Here is a 19,354-nt window from a genome sequence, read left to right on the forward strand (position 1 = left end):
TGTGGCTTACATACACAAAAGCTTTATAAAGTGAAAACACGTGTGTACTTTGTACTCAGATCCAGAAATAAAAAAGATCCCATGCACTTACAAACATCCACTCGCAGGCCCGCAGAATCTCGGCAGCCACACACCCGTGATGATACTTAGTACTGTCAGTCTTTCCATTTCAGGCACTGGGTTCACTACGTATGGGTATTATAGAACACAGTTGACCTGGAACGACACGGGGGTAGGGGCACCAATTCCCCACACAGTTGGAAATCCATGTGTAACTTCTGACGCCCCAGAAACTTAACTGCTCATACCTTACAACTGACCAGAAGCTTTACTGATAACATAAAACAGTTGATTACCGCATATTTTGTATGTTACACGTATTATATACTGTATTCTTACAGTAAAGAAAGCTAGAGAAGAAATGTTACTAAGAAATCATAAGGAAGAAGAAATGCATTTAAAGTACTGTACTGGGGGCGCCTGGGTGGCTCAGTCGGTTAAGCGTCTGACTTCAGCCAGGTCACGATCTCGCGGTCCGTGAGTTCGAGCCCCGCGTCAGGCTCTGGGCTGATGGCTCAGAGCCTGGAGCCTGTTTCCGATTCTGTGTCTCCCTCTCTCTCTGCCCCTCCCCCGTTCATGCTCTGTCTCTCTCTGTCCCAAAAATAAATGAACGTTGAAACCTAGAAATTCTAAAATCTTTTTAAAAAATAAATAAATAAATAAAATAAATAAAGTACTGTACTGTATTTATTGAAGAAAAAAAAAAAAACCCTTGTATAAGTGACCCATGCAGTTCAAACCCATGTTACTCAAGGGTCACCTGTAGTTTTACTTCTCCTTTCTTAATGCAGGACAAATGCTCAACTTATCAGTGACTAGGTTTCCCTATATTCTCACATATGCACTGAGGCTACAACTTTTCCTCTAGTTCCAGCCTTACCTGCATCTCTGTGCCGGGGTCTGCCTGGGAGAACTGCAGAGGGTGGCGGAAGACCACTGGCCAGTGAGCCTGGGCCTCGATCTGGCCAGAAAGTGCACATCCCTCATCCTCATTCCACCACTAGAAGTGCAGGTGTCCATCCAGTGAGACTCCTGTCAGGAGGAGATTCCCCCAGGCTGGCTATCTCCTGGGAGCCCAGGCACCCCTCAAGTTGGGCCACCATCAAGGGACACATCCCAACACCGCTGCTTGCCCTGTGAGTCCAAGGAAGGGGAAACAACCTTGTTGTGAGGCCCAGGGCTCCAGCCAGTCCTTGCTCCCAGATGGGTCAGAAAATACCACTAAGGAGAGCTGCTGAGGGGCTGGGCCTGCTAGACACATCCATCAGTCCACCCTTGGCTGCGAAACACAGGTCACGGCCCAGCTCCCCGGCCTCTCATGGTCCAGGCTGATTAGATCAATTACAGGGGCACCTGGGGCACCAGGGCAGGTTGTGCCAAATGCTTGGGGTGAGTGGGGTAACCCTGGACCCCTCTCACTGTCTATCCTTTAGGAAGCAACCAACGGGTAGCTGTGTTTTTTATGGGCAGCGACAAAACTCCAGCCCAGAGCCCTTCGCCTGCTCTGCACTGAGTGGCCAGAGGCCAAGCAAGGGCCCCACACATGCCTGGTGCCTACTCTGTTATTAGAACTGCCATTAGGCTGCTCTTACAGTCAGCTAACTCTTCAGGGTGCGTTCCCTCCGTGCCAGCCTCTGCTCTGGGAGTTTCTACATATTGTAGTTGCTTCTTAAAAGGTCTACGAAGTAGTAAGTGTTGTTATTACACCCATTGCAGAGTTGGGGAAACTGAGGCATGGAGAGAGTGACTAACCGCTGGGTTCTGAACTCCTATAGCCCGACCCCAGGCCCACAGGCACCGGCCCTGCTGTGGAAGCCCAGATCATTTGGGGCTGCTTCTCTTGCACCTGAATCCTCCTCTGAGCACCCGCCCCCCACCCCACACACGCTGGACCCAGAGACCCCGAGAAGCAGCATCGCAGCCGCCAGAGAATGGGTTCATGTCCTTGCAAATCAGGCTTCGATTATAATCCTTGTCGGGAGCTTCGGGTGTTGGAGAGAAACAGAGCTTGACAGCTATCTTCTCATTACAGGAGCTCCCCGTCTCCAGTTCCTGGCAAATGGCAGGCTGGCGCAGGCAGGGCCCAAGACAAGCCAGGCTGGAGACGCAGACGCTAATCAGGGTGGACACGCCCAGTGACAGAGACCTGTCCACAGCACCTGTCACCATGGCCCTGCGTTGGCTGCTGGCTGCTCCTGAATGTTCACTGTTGGCAGCTGTGCCTGGAGCTTCCGCCCAGAGCCTGGGCCTGCACTGAGCCTGCGCCCTTCCACAGAGGGATGGGGTCCACTCAGGACAGGAGAGTCATGGTGGGAGTCTGGGGGAGAGGGCTGTCCTTCCAGAGGGTGGCCGTATGCGGAAGGAGCAGCATGGAGGGTGGGGAGCGTGTGGTCCAGCCTGGGGAACGCAACGCTCCCTGAGAGCCCCAGCTGCAGCCCAGAGGCCATGGGAGACATGGGAGCCACGTCCTTGGAAGGCTCACTTCCTTTCGTGCTCGGCCCCGGGAGTGTGCCCGGCTTGGGGGGCTTGTGAGAGTCCAACCGCCACCAGACTCTGAGTCTGAGCTGATCCTGGGGCTGGTTTCCCAGGGGAAGGCCCAGCCATAAGTAAGCGTGGGAGGGGCCCCCGTCGCCCTGCTTCCTAAAGGTGCTCTAGCCCCTCCCCCTCCCCCATCCTCCTGTGTCTGTGCGTGCCGAATCTCATACCAAGTCCGCCTGCTGTCCCGAACCTCCCCGACCTTCACGTCCCTGCGTATTTGTTTGACCGGGAAAACTTTGGCTACGCTCGTCTGTACACTTACCTCCATGAACAGCATGCTGTGGACAGATTCCACTGTTGTCGAACATTCTTCATAAACACGGCTCCTAGTGACGAAACAGACGCTCACCACGTGATCGCGTCAGGACGCACCTCCTTGCTAGGAGGCACTCACCTGGTTTCCAGCGTGTCACGATAATGAAGCGAACCTCTTCCTGCACGCAGCTTGGGTGGGGACTCTAGCTACTGTCCTAGGAAAGATTCCTGAGGTAGAGCTGCTGGGCCAAAGAGCACGTCTGTTTACTCCAAGGCTGCAGGCGTGTGCGTGCATGTGTGCATGCTCACACATACGTGTGTGCGCGTGCCCACGTGTGCTCATGCACGCGTGTGCGCACACACTTGTGTGCTCGTGTGTGTGCATGCATGCATGCGTGTGTGCGTGTGTTTACGTGGGTGCGGGTGACAATCTCAAACCTATGCAAAGGTTGCAAGTGTGGTGCAAGGATTTTTGTCTGACTGCTCCAAAAATAAGCTGCTGACTGGAAGGCTCCATCACCCCCAGAATCTTTCCACAAACGAGGACGCTGTGCTACGTCAGGGCGGCACAACCATCAAAATCAAACCAGGAAAGGGACACGATGCTTTGTTAATCCTGTTACACTGCACTAACCTAATCCTGGGCTGCATCCAAGTTTTGCCATTTGTCCCCCTGCTGCCATTAGAGAAAGAAGGTCCAGCTTAGAGCTGTGTGCTGGCTTCTTTACCCTCTTTCTTCTCAGTCAGGAGAAGCTCTTAGTCTCGTCTGGACTCTCACGATCTTGGTGCATTTGAAGAACACAGGTCAGTTATTTTGTGGAGCATCTGTCCATTCGGGTTTGTCTGATGTCTCGTCAAGATTAGATGCACCTCTAGCAGGAATGCTGCACAAGGAACTGTCCTATCACACATCAGGTGGCAATTTGTCCCCTTACGGATGATGTTCCTGTCACCCGACTACCCCCGTGTCCCCTAGTCTTCTCCACTTATTTTCTTTGCAGTTAATAAGATTTTGAGAGAGGGGCACCTGGGTGGCTCAGTCAGTTGACCATCCGACTCTTGATTTCAACTCAGTTCATGATTTCACGGTTCGTGAGTTTGAGCCCCGCGCTGGCCTCTGTACTAACAGTCCGGAGCCTGCTTGGGATTCTCTCTCTCTCTCCTCTCTCTGCGCGCCCCCCCCCCCCATGCGTGCTCCCTCTCTCTCTCAAAATAAATAAACTTAAAAAAAAAAAAGAATTTTGAGAGGAGGAACTTTGAGTCTATTTCAATGTTCCATTTCTCATGGAATTTTGAACTTATTTGTGCATTTCTTTACATCAGTTTAATGTGTGGTTTCTAGTATATGCAATCTGTCCCTAATTTTACTTATTCTGACGCTGCAATTGGCCTAGAGTTGGCAGGTGGGACCCTCCATACTGGCTTCTGTGGTGTTTGATGTGTTGCCACCATTCTGGAAGCATTTCCTGTCTCGCACAGTCTGATGTTGCCTGCTCATCCTTCCCTGCTCCAGCACCAAAATGAGCTGTCGACCCAAAAAGTCCTCATTTCTTTTAGTGAAAGGGGTATTCAGGCCAATCTCTCAGGGTGCTGTGTGCAGAGTGCCAGGTTGCCCCTACTGGCGGGCTCCCCGGTGGATGCTGCCGCCTCCAAGGAAGCTCTGAGTGATGACCCACCATGCTGGCCTCATCCTGCCCTTGCCCCTGGGCTCATTCCCTGAAAAGAATGGCCCTGAAATCTTTAGGAAGGGACTGAACAGTGAAAGGGAAGTAGAAAAAGATGAGCCGTGTCAACATCTTTCATTAATTAAGGTGGAAGAAAGTCTGTATCTTCCTACCACCAAAACCACCACAAGAACTTGAAAGGCCTCATTACCAACACTGCATACAGTCCTCTTAAAGTCAGTAACAGTTTCCGATCGAAGTCTGATTTGATCAGCAACGATGCTAAACACCTTTCCGTGTTTACTGTTACCATTTTTGTGTTTGTCTTTCATGTCTTTTGCCTTTTGATAATCATTTCTAAGAAATTCTTACATACTAGGGGAGCATGCCTATAAATTTTTTATAATTAAATTACCTTCCTAATTTTTCATCCTTATTTTCATCTTAATTTATAATTTCAATGTCAATTCAAATCTGTTGTTTGTGTGCTCGCTTACATTTTTTTCTTAGAAATGACATTTTCATCTTAGAGTGGATAAAACGTAGAGTTTTCTACTTAGAGTAGGGTCCTGTTTTGTCTTGTCTTCTTGTTCTTTTGTGGTTTTATTTGGAAATCAAATCTGCCTAGAATTTAGTACATCCTAAGTACATTCTTAGTACATTCTAAGATCTACTTTTAGTGTATGTAATTTATTTCTTGGTCCCGTATGATTGACTGAATAACTTTTCTTCATTGATTAATGATGATCCTATTAACATTTAGTAGATTGTTACATGAACACATAAAATTATCGCAAAAATTCTGATTCTTTCCAGAGTGATCTGTGATCTTCCATTGATATAAATGAGGGCTCCTGCAGGCACACTACCTTTTGTGGCTGATCGTAGCTTGGACTACAGCTGGAGGTCTGATAAGTAATCTCTGACCTCAAGAGAGGCCTCTTCTCTTAAACTGCTTGTGGTTCTTCACATTCACTTCTTCTCCAGGTGAGCTTGAATCACATTAGCAGGCTTCAAAGATCGAGATAGAATTTTGTCGTGACTCACACGACATCTTTAAAACCCAGGAGGATTAACGCATATGCTATTCAGTCTTTGCCTTCCGGTGATGGTGTCTCTTTCGCTCACTGTTTTAATAACCTCAGTGAGAGAGTGAGCATTTTCCACATTAAGCCACTGTCTTTCTGGATAAGTTAATTCCCAGGTACTTACGACTGAGATCAGGCCTCAGTTTGTCCCTATCACATTTTCCAAATCACTACGGACTTTCTTTGGAAACATGCTCATCTCATACATCTTGTTGCCATTGTCCTTACTACAAAATACTATGCATTTCCCACCTCCCCCCACCGCCCTGGCTCTACACCCCAGACACATTTGCTCAGGTCTGCAGTGGCCAGCCATGTAGCCAGCTCCCTGCATCTGGAAGGAGAGGTCCTGATGGGAAGGGCCCACCATGGTGGCCTTGGGGAAGAACCCCCCAGAAGACGCCCAGGCAGCCCTGCCCTCTGATGTGCCCAGAGCCAGCAGGGACCCTCTTCTGCCAAACCCACACCCACATGCCCACCCGCAGTCCCTGTGCTCTTTGCTCATGGAAATACCTCCGTGGTCTGTGATTACTCACCCACGTTCCCAACTTCCTGTGCTGTAGGCAACTTGTGTCTCTTCCTTTTTACTTCATTTGTTCTTTACATACTTTTTAACCTTCCAGCGTCCCTGTGAGAAGGAAGGGCAGCGAACAACACTGAACACCACCAGCTCATGACCATCATAGCCTGCCATCTCTTACAGGGGAGCCTTAGAAACCGAGACCCTCCCCACACTCACTTAAGGAGCAAATACGCAGTACGAGATGAAGACCTATAGCACACACGCCTCCCTCCCGTCTTTTCACGAAAGACCGCGCTCAGTGGCGGTCAGAGCGACACTGCAGGACGGTCACCTCTCGCTCATCTCTCAGGATAACAGAGGCCCGCGCTCCCGCCGTCAGCCTGTGGTCGTGGGATCGTGTGCCCCTCCTTGCACAGGGGGCAGACTAGGCAGAGACCTGGCCTCCGAGGTCCCGGGGCCCTTTGGCCCTCCTATGACCCCTGGTGATCTGCATCTGGGCGGCTTCCCGAAAGCCCATCTCGTGGTCAAGTGTATCTGGTCTCCAGCAATTGTTTCCTGAAGATGTGGATTACAGAATGGAGGGACCATTGTGCATTTTCCTGCAAGGACATCTCCAAAGACATTTTAAAAATACACGTGGAAAAAAATCAGGTTTTCAAAAATAGTAAATGTTACAAACTAAGCTGCGCATTTCCTCTTTTCTGTATAAAACAGAACACGCGTGGTTATTTTTAGCTCCTGGAGCTCCACTGGGAACGTGGAGCATTAGTATGTGCCAGTGTATACACAGAGAAGTCCTTGTTTTGTCAGCCGCTCGGGCCCTGTAAGGGCACGTGTCTTCCCAAAGGATGCGTGTAAGCAAGCCACCGTCCTCCCTTATGCTGAGGCTGGTCTGAGCGTGAATGGGCTGAGGCGGGAAGGAGATGGGTGGGTGCCGTGGACACAGATCATTTGCTCGGCAGACAGTCCCCGCTTCCTGCCCGAGGGGCCCTGGGACTGGGGAGTCGGTGGGAGGGAAGCAAGACCGACAGGGTCCTGCTCCGGAGGCGCTCCGTCTGGTGGAGGGAGGAATGCCATTCTCTCAACCCTCTTGGGGTCTCTGGCCCGGGCCTGAGACTTAGCAGGACAAAGACACACAAGTTTACTTTACGTAAGTTTTTCATCACATGGGAGGGAGCCCTCATAAGGAGAACGGAGACCCAGGATTGGCAAGAACGAGAGGTTTCATGCTAGTGTGAACAGAAAGGGACAGTGGGAAAGTATCGGAAATACCTGGATAGGAGTTATTTCAACAAGAATTCTCCCGGCCGGGGCTCCCGTCCCCTTGGCAAGACCACTTCCTTCCCCCTGGAGCAGGGGCAGCAACTTCACCCTGGTCTGTGTCCTGCTCTCAGGTAGAAAGGGGGAGATACGGCCCTTCTTCTTGTACCCGCTGCTTTTCAAGTGCCTTTTGCTCACATCATCTTATGCCAAAGTGGGGTGGCCGTCTTGGGGTGGCGTGTTCGGCCACCGTTTACGGTGAACAAGTAGGAAGACGAGTGACAGTTTGCATGCACTGTGCTGTGTTCTGGCTGAAAGACACATAAGGGAAGCCCTTCCAAACCTGCTCCAGACAGACTCCAGGCAAAGGCTGGGGGTGGGGGCTGTAAAGGACGTTTGTTTTCAAGGTCAGGAGTCCTACGCAAATATAAAACAAAAAACAAAAAACACCACACGGCAACACGTCACATACTTTGTTTAACTTGTGAGGAACACGTAAGATATTACAACCAGTTCAAGGCAGAGTTCAGACACATTCGTATACAGGCAATCAGAAAGGCTGGAATAAATCTACAAACAGATGTCAGTATCAACAGGGCAATTGCATTCCAAAGGACAAAATTTAGTTGCATTTCTATGGGCAATAATTAGTTGCATTATTATAACTTTCCTACAGTTTAAAAGCTGTAAATAGCTCAAGGCAATAAAAGGCACGGCCCGAACTGAATCACCAAACCTAGAGGGGGAACGACAATTTTTTGGTTTTTCTATCTTAAATGTTTCACATTTTTTTCTAACAGGGCAAACATTCAGTTCTGTCTCAGCATGGCTAGGCCTCTGCATGAGGTGATATGGTGTCTTTCAGAAAACTGAGCCAGAGACCAGTGCACTGGGAAAGGGGTGAGGGCTGCAATCCCAGGGAAGGAGTAAGAGGCTGGAGCAGGAGTGTCAGTGGGAAGAAAGGGGAATAAATACAGAGTGATGCCCTTTGGTTTTATTGTTGGTGGGTTTTTTTGTTTTTGTTTTTCTTTTTGGCTTGCCACAGATTATAAAGGAAACAGCAAGATGATGGCTCACTGAGTTATCTTCAGGGAGACTTTAGGGAACCACTGCCTCTCTAGACCTTCTAGAGAAAAGGCAAGCAATTTATCTGCCAGTCCCTTCAGGTTGGTCAAGACCCTTCCAAGCATCTACTGGCCTTTGCCCAAAGCAGGAGCTGGGACCACCGGGGAAGTCATCACAGTGGAGGCAGGCTTCTCGAACCATACAGAGGGGCACCTGCACACACTCTGGCTGGTCCATGTGAGGTGGAGCGGATGGGGAAGACGGAAGGGGTGGGGTCGATGGGGCCAGTGAGGCAGGTGGGGCGGATGGAAGAAGCGATGAGGGAGCTTGGGGCACGGTGAGGGCAAATACAGGCTGGCATCACCCCCACCCCCCTCCCCGGTGGAATACGTGTGATATTCCTCGGACACTCCTGGCTGCCCAAGAACAAAGGAAAGGGGTTTAAGTGCTTGCCATGGTGATGTGGGAAACTGCAGCAAATGAAAAATTAAATTCCCTTACTGCCTACAGCCCACTGACAAGTCCTTGAGACCGGCAGAATGACCTCCCTCTAGGAGCTCAGCAGCCTCGATGATGACACTTTGCTGGGGCCAAAAGAGAACCCTAGCTTAACATTATCCCAACCTCAAGGTTCCTGTAAGTCTACCTCCTTTATCTCAACTGCCCCAAGATACATGCTGGCAATCACACTCCAAACTTACGGCCCCCCGATAAACACCTGGGGGGAGGGGTCTCATGACCGAGGTTTTACTAAATGGTAATAAATGGTGTTTCCCTAGCAACAGCTAACCCCTCAAGGTCCCAGAAACTTTGTTTCCAAAATTCCTTAGAGACTTACTCTATCCCTGACCCCCTCCCAACCTACGGGTAAAGAATGAGCTACCTGTCATGACCCCAGAGCAGCTCTTCCCGCCATGGGTCCTGTCCACATACTTTAATAAAATGACCGTTTTGCATCAAACATATCTTCAAGAATTCTTTCTTGGCTGTTGGCCCCAGACCCTATGAACCCATCACCCGAAAACATCATCAGGAGGGATGACAAGTGGGACAGATGGAGAAGATGGAAAGAACGGAATGGGCGGGCCACACGGAAGGGCATTCCTGCAGGCAGAGATCATTTTACCTCTGTCACCATGTTCTACTTGCCTGCTAACAGTACCTGGGCAAAGTCTGAGCTTCTGTGGCATCTAAAGGAAGGAAAACACTCCCCAACCCGACCATCCCTGCCCAGCTTGCCAGAGGCCAACACCAAAGCACATGTGGCCCAGGGGCCCAGGGGCCCAGGCTGGGCTCTGGTGAGGACACGTGGATGCCAGGGAGGACTGCTGTCCACAGACAGCTGGGAGCTCTGTCTGGACTCTGCCCTGTGGCCTTCTCCTTGTGCTACATTCGCCTGTATCCCTTTGCTGTAATAAACCACGGCCCTGGGGCGCCTGGGTGGCTCAGCCGGTTGGGCGTCCGACTTCGGCTCAGGTCGTGATCTCGTGGTCCGTGAGTTCGAGCCCTGCGTTGGGCTCTGTGCTGACAGCTCAGAGCCTGGAGCCTGCTTCGGATTCTGTGTCTCCCTCTCTCTCTGACCCTCCCCCTTTCATGCTCTGTCTCTCTCTGTCTCAAAAATAAATAAACGTTAAAAAAAATAATAAATTGAAAAAAATAAACCATGGCCCTGAGTACATCAGCTCTCACTGAGCTCTGAGAGTCCTACTGGGGCATCCCCCACTTGCCGTCTGTTCCCTCGAACCCTGCAATAATGTTAGCTCTACAGGCATGAGAGCACTTGAGAGCCCGGAAAACTATCTGGAAAAATGCTGAAAGTAGATACCTCTGGGGTGCAGCACGTACACGTGTGTTCTCATCAGTCTGTATGTGTATGTAAAGCACCTGTAACACACCCGTCTCTGCCTTGCCACTCACGTGGTTGCGGGCTCAGCGGGCTCATCACTTCAGTGAAAAGCAGTAGACCACTTCTTACTGTGAGCTTCACCAGGACACTTAGGTTTGCACCCAAGCACGTTTATGCCGCTTGTCCACACTCTCCCTACTGCTGAGCTCGTTTATTATTATGGAAACCAGCTTCTGGCTAGTGCTAATGAAAGAAAGTGGTTTCTATGAAAACCAGGATAAACTTGACTTGGAAAATCAAGATAAAGGCAAGTTGAAGTTCTTTTAAAAATTGATCTTGAATTAGGTATAGACAAGATAACTATTAAACAGAAAATAATTTTTGAATATTTGGAAGAATTCCGGTCTTAGACTGCCTTACAAATACACTCGATTTCTCAGTCCACTTTAGAAAAACACTGAAACCACACATCTTAGGAAGACAAATTAAGGATGCGGTTTATACTAAAAATGGAGACTAAGAATCCAGTTGTGAGACAAGTGCTCACTCAGACTCTGCAGCCCCATACAGAAACATCCAGAGTTGTGACGGGAGCCAGAAGTGGCCACATTAGGAAGGCGGTTAGGGGTGTGGTGGCCTCTGGGCGGGATAATGACCAGGAAGGAAGCAGGGGGCTTTCTGGAGCCATGACATTGTCATGCATCTTGTCTGACTTTCCACATCTGTCACAACTTACCAACATGCGCAGTTAAAACCTGAAGGTTTCACTATATGAAAAGGAGATCTCAATAAAATTGTTAAAAATTAATGCACGGATAGCTACAAATTTTAAGTTAAAATATATGTAGCCTGTATCTCCTTCCTGTCTATTACCTATTTTCACAGCTCTTATATTTAAATGACAGATCATGTTGGCTTCACAGAACTGTTTCTTCTAGCCATATATGAAAGGCCCACACTAATATCATCTTCAATGGGGAAAAACTGAGAGCTTTCTCCCTGAAATTAGGAACACGACAGGGTTGGCCACCCTCACCACTGTTGTTTAACATAAAGTTGGAAGTCCTAGCTACAGCAATCAGACAACAAAATGAAATAAAAGGCTTTCAAATTGGCAAAGAAGTCAAACTTTCACTTTTCACAGATGACATGATACTCTACATGGAAAACCCAAGAGGCTCCACCAAAAAACGGCTAGAACTGATACATAAATTCAGCAAAGTCGCAGGATACAAAATCAATGTACAGAAATCGGTTGCATTCTTATACACTAACAATGAAGCAACAGAAAGACAAATGAAACTGATCCCATTCACAATTGCACCAAGAACCATAAAATACCTAGGAATAAACCTAACCAAAGACGTAAAAGATCTGTATGCTGAAAACTATAGGAAGTTTATGAAAGAAATTGAAGACAACACAAAGAAATGAAGAAACATTCCATGCTCATGGACTGGAAGAACAAATATTGTTAAAATGTCGGTACTACCCAAAGCAATCTACACATTCAATGCAATCCTTATCAAAAGAACACCAGCATTCTTTGCAGAGCTAGAACAAACAATCCTGAAATGTGTATGAAACCACAAAAGACCCTGCATAGCCAAAGAAATGGTGAAAAGGAAAAACAAAGCAGGAGGCATCGTAATCCCAGACTTTAGCCTTTACTACAAAGCTATGATCATCAAGACAGCATGGTATTGGCACAAAAAACAGACACCTAGACCAATGGAACAGAACAGAGAACCCAGAATTGGACCCACAAATGTATGGCCAATTAATCTTCGACAAAACAGGAAAGAGTATCCAATGGGAAAAAGACAGTCTCTCTAGCAAATGGTGCTGGGAGAACTGGACAGCAACATGCAGAAGAATGAGGGGCGCCTGGGTGGCTCAGTCAGTTAAGCGGCTGACTTCAGCTCAGGTCATGATCTCACAGTTCGTGAGTTCGAGCCCCGCGTCGGGCTCTGTGCTGACAGCTTGAAGCCTGGAGTCTGCTTCGGATCTGGGTCTCCCTCTCTCTCTGCCCCTCTCCCACTTGCACTCTGTCTCTGTCTCTGTCTCTCTCTCTCAAAAATAAATAAACATTGAAATAAATAAATAAATAAATAAATAAATAAGATGCAGAAGAATGAAACTGGACCACTTTCTTACACCACACACAAAAATAAATGCAAAATGGATAAAAGACCTAAATGTGAGACAGGAAGCCATCAAAATCCTAGAGGAGAAAAGAGGCAACAATCTCTTTGACCTCGGCCATAGCAACTTCTTACTCAACACGTCTCCAGAGGCGGGGAAGTAAAAACAAAAATGAACTACTGGGACCTCATCAAGATAAAAAGCTTCTGCACAGCAAAGGAAACAATCAGCAAAACTAAAAGGCAACCGACGGAATGGGAGAAGATATTTGCAAATGACGTATCAGATAAAGGGTTACTATCCAAAATCGAAAAAGAACTTATCAAACTCAACACCCAAAACACAAATAGTCCAGTGAAGAAATGGGCAGAAGACATGAAGAGACACTTCTCCAAAGAAGACATCCAGGTGGCCAACCGACACATGAAAAAATGCTCAACATCACTCATCATCAGGGAAACACAAATCAAAACCACACGGAGATACCACCTCACACCTGTCAGAGTGGCTCACGTTAACAACTCAGCAAACAACAGATGCTGGCGAGGATGCAGAGAAAGAGGATCTCTTTTGCACTGCTGGTGGGAACGCAAACTGGTGCAGCCGCTCTGGAAAACAGTGTGGAGGTTCCTCCAGAAAATAAAAACAGAACTACCCTACGACCCAGCAGTTGCACTACTAGGAATTTATTCAAAGGATACAGGAGTGCTGATTCGAAGGGGCACGTGCACCCCAATGTTTATAGCAGCACTTTCAACAATAGCCAAATTATGGAAAAAGCCCAAATGTCCATCGACTGATGAATGGATAAAGAGGATGTGAGTTATATATAAAGTGGAATACTACTCAGTAATGAAAAAGGATTGAAATCTTGCCATTTGCAACAACATGGATGGAACTGGAGGGTATTATTCTAAGTGAAATAAGTCAGTCAGAGAAAGGCAGATATCATGTTTTCACTCATATGTGGAATTTGAGAAACATAACAGAAGACCATAGGGGAAGGGAAGGGGAAAAAATAGTTACAAACAGAGAGGGAGGGAGGCCAACCCTAAGCGACCCTTAAATACAGAGAACAAACTGAGGGTTGAGGGAGTAGAGAGGTGGGGGAGAGGGGAAATGGGGGATGGGCATTGAGGAGGGCACTTGTTGGGATGAGCACTGGGTGTTGTATGTAAGCGATGAGTCACAGGAATCTACTCCCAAAGCCAAGGGCCCACCGTATACATTGTACGAAGCTAACTTGACCATAAATCATATACATTTTTTTAAAAGTGCTGCTTCTGTTACTTTCACAGTGAAAGAATAAGTGTATTTTAAATAAAATAAAATTTAATAATTTGCATCATTGTCAGGGGTAGGAGCGGGATCCTGTATGGAAGGGAAATACCATCCACCTTAGACTAAGAACTTTCCCAGTGAGAGATTTAAGTGAGGTTGAGGGAACATAAATGTCCTGGAGAGTTGCCTAAAATACAGAAAATGTTCCATCTTTTGGATTTCTAAGCAGAGGGCAGAAACTCACCCCAACTCTCCTTTCATGACGGGTGACTGGTGCCCAGGACCCAGGAGGGGAGCCTGCGTGGCCACAGCTCTCTAACAGGCCACCTGGGGCCATGACAGGACTCCTGGAAGGCACCCAGGTGGGCTTCCTTGTTGGGCAGAGGGCTGCCAGTGTTAGCAGTGGTGAAGACGTGAATATAAACGTGACAATGTTTCTAAACATTGTCGGAAGAGCCAATTTCACCCTCGCACGCGCTGCAATCGGACATGTGGCCTCTGACTGCAGGAATGACCACAGAAGCAAACAAGTCTGCGAGGCCCCCTCCCTCTCCTCCCCATCGGCCTCAGCGTTCACTTCTCATCCTTCCCTCAGAAACAAGTCCCCAGGCCCCCAGCAGGCTGCAGAGACCCAATACCCGGCTGACCGTGATGGTGTTGACTTCTGGAGGGAGTCCTGCACACGGGACAGTCAGTGCCTTCTCTGCAAGCCCAGGTGTGATACACGGGGCAAAGTCCCTTTGCCAGTGAGGCAATGAGGCCAGGGGCAGATGGCTGTGGCTCTGGAGGCTGGACTGGCCCTCCTGGGCCGGGGACCCTGGTACATCTCCGGTGGGGACACTGCACTACACCTGGGTCCACGGTGGCCCAGCTGACTCACACTTACAGGGAGCAGTGGATGGAGCCCAGGGCAGTGTTCTGGTTCCAGGCAATGCTGCAGCACGGGTCACTTCCCAGCCTGCACCTCCCAGAGAGGGGCCCTCTAGCCATTGAGATTCTTCTGCCCATTCCAGAGTTTAGACACTACTGGGGGGGCCTGGGAGATCCGATGGGACAGACTCACTCTTGTTAGGACTTAGGTAGGAGAAGCCCTGAAGTAGGCTCCCTAGGAGAGAGAGACTGATTTCCTGACCTCGGCCTGGGAGTCCAGCGCTGCCTGTGGGGCTGATTCTGGCCTCACCCCAGGACCCAGGAGGTGCCTGAAGTGAATGCAGAGAAGCCTTCACCAAATCCCAGGGAAGAAGGATGCTTCACTGATTGGTGGGATAAAGGAGTGAATTGCTGAGAGGCGCTGGGTGCAGGCCCTCTATGGGTGGGGGTCACGTGTGCTGGTGTAGGACCCCCCATACACCCCCACCAAAGTCAGGGCTCAGCACGGATTCAGCACGGACCCAGCACGGAGCCCGCACGGACCCCGCACAGCTGTGCCTGGCCTCTCTGATGCCAGGCTCAGCTTGGAGGCTGCAATCTAGTCCCTCCGCAGCTGCTCTGGGGCCAGGCACCCGCTGCATGAGTCCGTGCACTTCCAAGATCCCAGGGTCCGAGACCAGGGAAGGCAAGCAGGTGAGTGTATGGCGATGTCTGGAGATAGCAAGTCCAATGGTGCCACAGAGGGGACACCCTTGGACAGTTCGGGGAGCGCCAGCAAGTTTGGGCCACTTTTACGGGTGGTGTGGGGGTAAAACAGACACTCTCTCATTTACAGTACCTGCAGGAACACTCCTTCCAAAGGAGCAAGTCATACGCAGTGGACACTGAGGAGTGGCAGCTACTCCCTCTTACTCGGCCCTCTTCAGGGCTGGCATCACCAGGATTACAGCCTTTTCAGAGGGATCTCTGTCTGGTTTTCAAATTGCTGGTGACCACTTTGTATTAAAGGTAATCTTCCATTTGGGGAGAAGACTCAGAATATGTATGAAGGCTCGGGCAGAACGTTGAGAACACGCCCTGTGCATCTGCGTGGCTGGAGCGCAGGGGCTCGTGGCCTGACTCCGGACACGTCCAGACAAGTCTAACTGCTGTGGGCAGCGCTCAGCTTCATACCAGAGAAGTGGGCCCCTCCAGAGGGAGGAGGAATGTGTAGGGTTGTGGTTTTGTCCTAGCATTCCTGAGTCTAGACATGGGATAAGAACTTGGGAGGATTCTCAGCGTGGGGAAAGAGAGCTAAGGGCATGTGATATGAGCACAGCGTGTGCAGAAATGTGGGCAGCAGGGATGGGAAAGTCTGTACGGCCACGCACCTGGGCCTTTGTGGATCCTCTCGGCCATCGCTGCCCCTGAAAAGGCCAAGAAGCCACACTTACGCATGATTCCTGAGTCCTCGCACAGTGGAAGCCTTTTACGCCCGAAGAAACTGAAGAAAGTCTTTTCAGCTTGGTGGCCTCACGTCAGGGAGGACAACCCTGGGTCCAGGGGAGCACCCCACTGGGCACGACCACTGGCGACCAGCATCCTGGTGGCCTATGTCCTGTGCCTGTTCCAGCTTCTTCTCCCAGACGCTTCAGGGCCCCCGTCTTGTACAGGAGAAACGCCCAAATCAGAGGGCAGGGGGACAGCAGGGCGAGGGGACCTGCCATCTGCCCACAGAAAATGCCACGAACCAACACGCGGTTTTACACGTGACCTACACAACCCTGCGTGCCAAACGGCCCCACAGTGAGTCTTTCTTCACCTAGATGCCCTGATCCAGGCTACAGGAGGTCATCTGGTTTCTTTCCAAAACATCCTAGGTGCACATTAGGGCATTCTTCCATGTATTTTAAGGTCTAGGTGTCCCCCCACACCCCATTTTTGTTGATCTGTGGTGCACTCTGCTTAGGGAATTCCCTCCTTAAGCTCCCGGAGGGACCTGGGGCTCCCTGGGATGCCGGCGTCCTACCTACACTGCAGGCCGCTGGTGTCTACCGTCCAAGCAGGCCCGCAGGTCCAGGGCGACAAGGGGAGGAGCTGGTACTCCCTTTCCTCACGAAGGCAGGGCTGCGACTGAGTCAAAGGGAGACCAGCACCTCAGCCTCCCAGAGAAGAGCGGACTGCCACGCCCCTGCACCCACACTCCCAAACAAGCACAGCTCTCAGATGGGACTAGTCCCTGGCTGGCCTGACCCAGCTCCACATGACCCTTCGAACAACCACAGAGAAGCCAAAGAGGCCCAGGATGAACTAAAACCCAAGCGGGGAGGAAACCTGAAGACATCAGCGACCGTCCACGACACAAAACTGGCCTGTACCTCCTACGCTTCCTGTTCGTGACATCGTGCCGCACCAGCCATTTGACGCCAGGTCCCCTCCTCAGGCCTCCCCCTGAGCGAACGGAAACCGCTCCCAACCTTCGTTTCTCCGTGTACTGGTCTGCCCCTGTCCCTAAATACAAGCTGCAAGAGGCTGAGGACTAAGCCTGTCTTACCCTGAGGCCACCAGGTAGAGCCGGACAGTGTGTGCCACCAAGGGGGTGCTTTGTCCACCAGGCCCGTGCCCAAAGGGGCACACCTGTCGGAGTGGGCACACAGCTTCTGGCCATCTCCCCAGTGGAGGCCTTCTTCCGTCGGCACAAAGGGTCTGTATGAGCTACAGGTGGCCCTGTGGCCTCCTCAAGCACACGGGACCCACCCCAGTCACCACTCCCAGTGTGTGCAGATCCCCATCACTGTCACATGGGGGTGAGGTCGCTCCTGGGAGCTGCCCTTCATCTCCTCCCCATGACCAGCCGCCCTTCATCATTTCTCACCCATGAACTTCACACACGTGTTAAGATGCAGGCCTCCCGAACAGCACCTAACAGATGAGGAGTCTCCCCGGTTGTCGTTGTCAAGCATGACCTGCCCACACGTTTCTGGCACGTTTCAAGCACGTTTCAAGCACAAGGTAACCAGGGTGACTCCAACAGGCTGAAATAAAACATAGTGGACACATCAGCAAGTGTGGCTAACTACGGATAAGTGCTGGAATTTCCAAAGCCTTTTAAAAATATTCAGAAAAAAACTTGAAGCATCCCATTGTCAACCTCTCCACATCCCTAAGAGGTACTAGAATTCATAACTGGATACCACTACTTTAATGGATAAAAGTAGAAACCTCTGGGGGCACCTGGGTGGCTCAGTGGGTTCGGTGTCTGACTCTTGGTTTTGGCTCAGGTCATGATCTCACGGTTTCGTGAGTTCGAGCCCTGCATCAGGCTCTATGCTGGCGATGCAGAGCCTGCTTGGGATTTTCTCTCTCTCCCTCTGTCTCTCTGCCCCTCTGCCCCTCACACTGTCTGTCTCTCTCAAAAATCAACTAAAAAAAAAATTTTTTTTTTAAAGTAGGAACCTCTGACTTAAAAACGTATGTATTTTTCTCCAGGTTTATGAAAACTTTCACACACACATAAAAGATGTTTTATAATGTACAGGGGCGCATGGTTGGCTCGCTCGGTTAAGCATCTGACTCTTGATTTCGGCTCAGATCACGGCCTCACAGTTGGTGGGATTGAGCCCCATGTCAGACTCTGTGCTGCTGGCCCAGAGCCTGCTGGGGATTCTCTCTCTCTCTTGCTCTCTGCCCCTGCACCACTCACACTTTCTCCCATCAATCAACATTAAAAAAAAGAAAAGACTTACAATGTACAGACATATAGGGATCCTGCATTACTATTACTAAGTACCATTACTAACGGTATTATCATTAGTACCTTCACTACATTAACGCTTTGGTTCATCACGTAATTCTATTTTTTCCATCCTTCTATGCATCTGTCATCAGTCTTTTTTAGCCAGCTACGGCTTCACCCAGTGTTGCTCAACAGCAAACACATGCTGAGTGAAGAAACCACCAACCGGTACGTGCTGTGTGATTCCACTTACACAACGTCATGGAAAGCGAGGCCAGACACTTGGTTCTGGGACCTGCCGAGAGCAGAAGCTGTACCATAGTTGTATTATTAACCTAGCCTCCCATCCCAGTCTTTTCTTGCGTTTCCCTAAGCCCTGTGCATGACTCATCGTTAACTTTGCCCTTTCCACTTTATCCCTTGTTTGCACATTGATTATAAGAATCTGATGGAAAACAGACGATAACATTTTTCTGAAAACTATCTGATGTACCAGGCAGATCCCAGACGGCGCCTCAGTGTCCAGAAGAATGCATACCTTCAGTGGTTTCAAGACTACCCTCAACTTTCAAGAAGCCCATAAACTTCCCTTCACATACTCGCATTCCTAACCAATCACATATAAACTGTCCCTAGATTCCACAAGGCAAGGCAGCTTTGGGAATGACCCCCTGCCTCCTCGTTGGGCTGCCCTTCTGATAATAAAGCTTTCTGTGCTTCAAGAACTATGTCAATCATTGGCTTACCACGCATCAGGTGCCTCAACAAAAGGACAAATCTCTATAGGGACAGAAAGAGGACGGGGCGCCTGGGGGGCTCAGTTGGTTGAGCGTCCAACTTCGGCTCAGGTCATGATCTCATGGTTCGTGGGTTCAAGTCCCACGTCGGGCTCTGTGCGGACAGCTCGGGGCCTGGAGCCTGCTTCAGATTCTGTGTCTCCCTCTCTCTCTGCCTCTCCACCACTCAGGCTCTGTCTCTCTCTCAAAAATAAAAGGAAAGAAAGAGAGAGAGAGAGAGAGAGAGAAAGAAAGAGGAAGGAAGGAA

General features: G+C 49.7%; 1 long non-coding RNA gene across 5 annotated transcripts; it reads right to left on the reverse strand.

The window, feature by feature from the left end:
• On the reverse strand, positions 1-17,863 carry LOC123588801. 5 transcript variants are annotated; one of them, XR_006708016.1, is made up of 3 exons: positions 6,142-9,976; positions 941-2,924; positions 1-216 (listed from the first exon to the last, which is right to left on the reverse strand). It is a non-coding gene; the product is annotated as an uncharacterized LOC123588801 (long non-coding RNA). The 5 variants fall into 5 exon arrangements; XR_006708015.1 differs by lacking the exon at positions 1-216 and adding an exon at positions 17,450-17,863 and having other exon boundaries at positions 732-2,924; positions 6,142-7,699; XR_006708012.1 differs by lacking the exon at positions 1-216 and having other exon boundaries at positions 732-2,924; positions 6,142-6,683; positions 7,401-9,976.
• Positions 17,864-19,354: the final 1,491 nt, after the last annotated feature.

Source organism: Leopardus geoffroyi, chromosome E3 (assembly GCF_018350155.1).
Source record: "Leopardus geoffroyi isolate Oge1 chromosome E3, O.geoffroyi_Oge1_pat1.0, whole genome shotgun sequence".
In the NCBI taxonomy this organism is placed as follows: Eukaryota; Metazoa; Chordata; class Mammalia; order Carnivora; family Felidae; genus Leopardus; species Leopardus geoffroyi.